Below are 6371 nucleotides of genomic sequence, written 5' to 3'. Positions count from 1 at the left end.
TCGCGGACTCGATTACATAGAGGAATCACAAGGCAAAACTCAAGAATAAATCATACCAAAACTTTATTCTACTAGATAAAGATATTACTAAAAGGATCGAACTAAGTAAAACGCTAAAGATAGGAGTGTGATGGTGATACGATACCGGGGCAACTCCCCCAAGCTTGGCAGTTTCCAAGGGGAGTGCCCATACCCATGTGGTTATGTCTCACTCCTCGGAGGTGGTGATGATGGAGTTGTTAATGATGTAGGCTTCTACCTTAATTTGCACTTGAGGATGGAATTTTGCTCCCTTAGATCATCGATCTCCTGCTCAAGGCTTAATATCCTTTTGCATAGTTCTTGTTTGTTCTCCTGCAAGAGACGAAAAGGGATAAACTCGATCTTAGTCTTGTTTGCTCTACCAGGGAGGCTTGACTTTTTATACTCCACATGCATGTCCCCAGGTTGAGGTAATGGGACTTCTTCTTCATCGGAGCTCGTCTCCTCCTTTCCCTTAGGCTCGTAGTCTTCTTCTTCCTCAGTGGTCCAACCATAGTGCTCCAAGTCCCCGTAGACCTTAGGGTCGGCAAGGTAATCAGCCACATAGCTTTCTCCCTCCGAATCCTAGGACGACATATTGCTCTATTCTGCGACAGAAACATTCCGAAACAAAGATAGAGGATATTTGCATGATACGGTGGTCAAAACCTTCGGGAGATTATATAATGAATTTTTACCGACCGAAAGAAGTATAGTGCAAGAAAACGGAGTCCGGAGAGCACACAAGGTGCCCACGAGGCAGGGGCACGCCCAGGGGGGTAGGGCGCGCCCTCCATCCTCGTGGATGCCTCGTGTCCTTCCCGGACTACTTCTTATTTTCCTATTTTCTTAAATATTCCAAAACGGAGAAAAATTGTTGTTAGAACTATTTTGGAGTCAGTTTACTTACCGTACCACATACCTATTCCTTTCCGGAGTCTGAAACGTTATGGAAAGTGTCCCTTATGTATTCCTCCGGGGTTACGGTTTCAATAACATTAGTTTCAACATTTATAGGATTACCTGAGATATAATGTTTGATTCTTTGACCGTTCACCACCTTCAGATTTGTGCCTTCGAAGTTGTTGATTTTATGGCACCGGAATGATAGACCTCCTCGATAACGTAAGGACCTTCCCATTTAGAGAGAAGTTTTCCTGCAAAAAATCTTAAACGAGAGTTGAAAAGCAACACATAATCACCTACATTAAACTCATGCTTTTGTATCCTTTTGTCATGCCATTTTTAACTTTTTCTTTAAACAGTTTGGCATTCTCATAGGCTTGGGTTCTCCATTCATCAAGTGAGCTAATGTCAAATAACCTCTTCTCACCAGCAAGTTTGAAATCATAATTGAGCTCTTTAATGGCTCAATATGCCTTATGTTCTAGTTCAAGAGGCAAGTGACATGCTTTTCCGTAAACCATTTTATATGGAGACATACCCATAGGATTTTTATATGCAGTTCTATAAGCCCACAATGCATCATCAACTTTCTTGGACCAATTCTTTCTAGATCTATTAATAGTCTTTTGCAAAATTAATTTGAGCTCTCTATTACTCAGTTCTACTTGGACACTAGACTGTGGGTGATATGGAGATGCAATTCTATGATTAACATCATACTTAGCAAGCATTTTATGGGAAGCACCATGAATAAAATGTGAACCACCATCAGTCATTAAGTATCTAGGGACTCCAAACCTTAGAAAAATAACTTCTTTAAGCATCTTAATAGAGGTGTTATGATCAGCATTACTAGTTGGAATAGCTTCTACCCACTTAGTAATGTAATCAACAACAACTAAAATATGTGTATATCCATTAGAGGAAGGAAACAGTCCCATATAATCAAAGACCCAAACATAAAATGGTTCAATAATAAGAGAATAATTCATAGGCATTTCTTGATGTCTACTAATATTACCAATTCTTTCACATTCATCACAAGACAATACAAACTTACGGGCATCTTTGAAGAGAGTAGGCCAATAAAAATCGGATTCCAATACCTTATGTGCAGTTTTGTCTCCAGCGTGGTGTCCTCCATAAGCCTCGGAGTGACACTTGCGTAGGATCTGTTCCTATTCATGCTCAGGTACACACGTCTAATAACACCATCTACTCCTTCTTTATAAAGGTGTGGGTCATCCCAGAATAATGTCTTAAATCATAGAAGAACTTTTTCTTTTGCTGGTATGTGAAACTAGGTGGTATAAATTTAGCAACAATGTAATTATAATAATCAGCATACCATGGAGCAGTATGAGAAGCATTTATGATAGATAATTGTTCATCAGGAAAGCTATCATCAATAGGTAGTGGGTCATCAAGAACATTCTCTAACCTAGACAAGTTATCTACAATGGGGTTCTCAGTTCCCTTTTTATCAATAATATGCAAATCAAAATTCTTGTAGTAGGAGAACCCATCTAATAAGTCTAGCTTTAGCATCTTTCTTTTCCGTCAGATATTTAATAGCAGCATGATCAGTGTGAACAGTTACTTTAGAATCAACAATATAAGGTCTGAACTTATCACAAGCAAATACAACTGCTCAAAATTCTTTTTCAGTAGTAGCATAATTTCTCTGGGCACTGTCTAGAGTTTTACTAGCATATTGAATAACATTTAGTTTCTTATCAACTCTTTGTCCTAGAACAACACCTACAACATCATCACTAGCATCACACATAATTTCAAAGGGTAAATTCCAATCAGGTGGTTGAACAATACGTGCAGAAACCAAAGCTTTCTTTAGTATTTCAAATGCTTCTACACAATCATCATCGAAGACAAACGGAATATCTTTTTGTAAGAGATTAGTTAAAGGCCTAAATTTTTTAGAGAAGTCCTTAATGAACCTCCTATAAAACCCGACATGACCAAGGAAACTTCTTATACCTTTAATGTCCTTGGGACACCACATCTTTTCAATAGCATCAACCTTAGATTTATCAACTTCAGTACCTCTTTCAGAAATTTTATGCCCCAAGACAATGCCTTCATTAACCATAAAGTGGCACTTTTCCCAATTCAAAACAAGACTAGTATCTTCGCATCTCTACAAAACTAGATCAAGGTTGCTCAAGCAATCATCAAAAGAAGATCCAAAAACAGAGAAATCATCCATGAAATCCTCAACAATCTTTTCACAAAAGTCAGAGAATATAACCATCATGCATCTTTGAAAGGTAGCAGGTGCATTACATAAACCAAAAGGCATACGTCTATAAGCAAAAGTACCGAAAGGGCAAGTAAAAGGGGTCTTTTCTTGATCCTCTGCTGACACAGGTATTTGAGAGAAACCAGAGTAACCATCTAGAAAGCAAAAATGTGTATGTTTGGATAATCTTTCTAGCATTTGATCAGTAAAAGGTAGATGGTAATGATCCTTTTTAGTAGCTTTATTTAATTTGCAGAAATCAATTACCATCCTATAACCTGTAACAATTCTTTGTGGGATCAATTCATATTTATCATTAGGAACAACAGTAATACCTCCCTTCTTAGGGACACAATGGACAGGACTTACCCACTGACTATCAGCAATGGGATAAATTATGCCTGCCTCCAGGAGCTTCAGTATTTCTTTTCTTACCACTTCTTTCATCTTAGGATTTAACCTTCGTTGGTGATCAATAACTGGTTTGGAGTCTTTCTCCAATTTTATTTTGTGTTGGCATAGAGTGGGACTAATGCCCTTAAGGTCATCAAGAGTATATCCAATAGCAGCACGATGCTTATTTCGAGTTTTCAATAATCTCTCCTCTTTCGGCTCTGAAAGGTTAGCAGTAATAATAACAGGATATATCTTCTTTTCATCAAGATAAACATATTTAAGAGTACTAGGGAGTGGTTTAAGCTCAAACACGGGATCACCCTTGGGTGGTGGAGGATCCCCTAGAATTTTAACAGGCAAATTGCGTTTCAAAATAGGTCCCTGTTTAAAGAATACTTCATCTATCTCCCTTCTTTCATTCATAAACATATCATTTTCATGGTCTAGCAAATATTGTTCTAAAGGATCATTAGGAGGCACGACAATAGAAGCAAGACCAATAATTTCATCCTTACTAAGCAATTCTTTATCATGGGGTTGTCTACGAAATATAGCAAAATTAAACTCATGAGACATATCCCCCAAACCAATAGTAACAACATCCTTTTCGCAATCTATCTTAGCATTAACAGTATTCAAGAAGAGTCTACCAAATATGATGGGACAAAAGCTACCTTGTGGGGACCAAGAACAAGAAAATCAGCAGGATATTTAACTTTCCCACACAAGACTTCAACATCTCTAACAATCCCAACTGGTGAAATAGTATCTCTATTAGCAAGATTAATTGTAACATCAATTTCTTCTATCTCAGCAGGTGCAATATCATGCATAATTTATTTGTATAAGGAATGAGGTATTGCACTAGCACTAGCACCCATATCACATAAGCCATGATAACAATGATCTCCTATTTTAACAGAAATAACAGGCATGCCTACAACAGGTCTATGTTTATTCTTAGTATCTGGTCTAGCAATTCTAGCAGCTTCATCACAAAAATAAATAACATGCCCATCAATATCATCAGCCAAGAGATCTTTAACCATAGCAATACTAGGTTCAACTTTAATTTGCTCAGGTGGTGTAGGTATTTTAGTATTACTCTTATGAACCATAGTTGAAGCTTTAGCATGATCCTTTATCCTAACAGGGAAAGGGGGTTTCTCAATATAAGTGGTAGGAACAATAGGATCATTATAAGTGATAGTCTTTTCTTCAACTTTAATAGGTGCAACTACTTTTACTTCAGTGGGAGGATTATATTTAAACCACTTCTCCTTAGGGAGGTCAACATGAGTAGCAAATGATTCACATAAAGAAGCTACTATCTCAGAGTCAAGTCCATATGTAGTGCTAAATTCACGAAAAGCATCGGTGTCCATAAAAGATTTAACACAATCAAACTTAGGTGTCATACCTGACTGCTTACCTTCGTCAAGATCCCAATCTTCAGAGTTGTGTTTAATTATTTCCAATAAATCCCATCTGAATTCAATAGTCTTCATCATAAAAGAACCATACAAGAAGTATCGAGCATGGAGCGATTGTTGAGAGAAAGTCGAGCATAAATTTTTTGAATAATCATTTCTCTTGAGAGCTCATGATTGGGCCATGAATATAACATTGACTTAAGCCTCCCTAAGCTTGAGCGATGCTTTCTCCTTCACGAGGCCAAAAATTATATATATATAATTACAATCATGATGAACAAGATGCATAGGATAAAACTTCTGATGAAATTCCAATTTCAATCGGTTGTAGTTCCATGATCCCATATCATCACATAGCCTATACCATGTCAATGCCTCTCCCTTCAAAGATAAAGGCAAGACCTTCTTCTTGATAACATCATCGGCCATACCTGCAAGCTTAAATAATCCACAAACTTCATCCACATAGATTAGGTGCAAATCGGGATGCAACGTTCCATCTCCTGCAAATGGATTAGCTAGCAGTTTCTCTATCATACCCGAAGGAATTTCAAAGTAAACATTTTTAGTAGGTTGAGGAGCAACTCTTTGCTCTACTGGTCGGGGTGAAGATACCCCGAGCAAGCCCCTCAAAGGATTATGTTCCATTGTAACAAGTGACAGTAAATTTCAGCACACTATATAAATTTTTCGTTACCAAGTTCCACTTACCAAATGCGCTTCACTCCCCGGCAACGGCGCCAAAAAAGAGTCTTGATGACCCACAAGTGTAGGGGATCTATCATAGTCCTTTCGATAAGTAAGAGTGTCGAACCCAACGAGGAGCAGAAGGAAATGACAAGCTGTTTTCAGTAAGGTATTCTCTGCAAGCACTGAAATTGTCGGTAACAGATAGTTTTGTGATAAGGTAATTCGTAACGGGTAACAAGTAACAAAAATAAATATGGTGCAGAAAGGTGGCCCAATCCTTTTTGTAGCAAAGAACAAGCCTGGACAAATTCTTATATAGAGAAAAGCGCTCCCGAGGACACATGGGAATTATTGTCAAGCTAGTTTTCATCACGCTCATGTGATTTGCGTTCGTTACTTTGATAATTTGATATGTGGGTGGACCGGTGCTTTGGTGCTGCCCTTTCTTGAACAAGCATCCCACTTATGATTAACCCCTATTGCAAGCATCCACAACTATAAAAGAAGTATTAAGGTAAACCTAACCATAGCATGAAACATGTGGATCCAAATCAGCCCCTCACGAAGCAACGCATAAACTATGGTTTAAGCTTCTGTCACTCTAGCAACCCATCATCTACTTATTACTTCCCAATGCCTTCCTCTAGGCCCTAACAATGGTGAAG

This window comes from Triticum dicoccoides, chromosome 1B (assembly GCF_002162155.2).
Source record: "Triticum dicoccoides isolate Atlit2015 ecotype Zavitan chromosome 1B, WEW_v2.0, whole genome shotgun sequence".
In the NCBI taxonomy this organism is placed as follows: domain Eukaryota; kingdom Viridiplantae; phylum Streptophyta; class Magnoliopsida; order Poales; family Poaceae; genus Triticum; species Triticum dicoccoides.
This window is presented reverse-complemented; position numbering follows the sequence as displayed.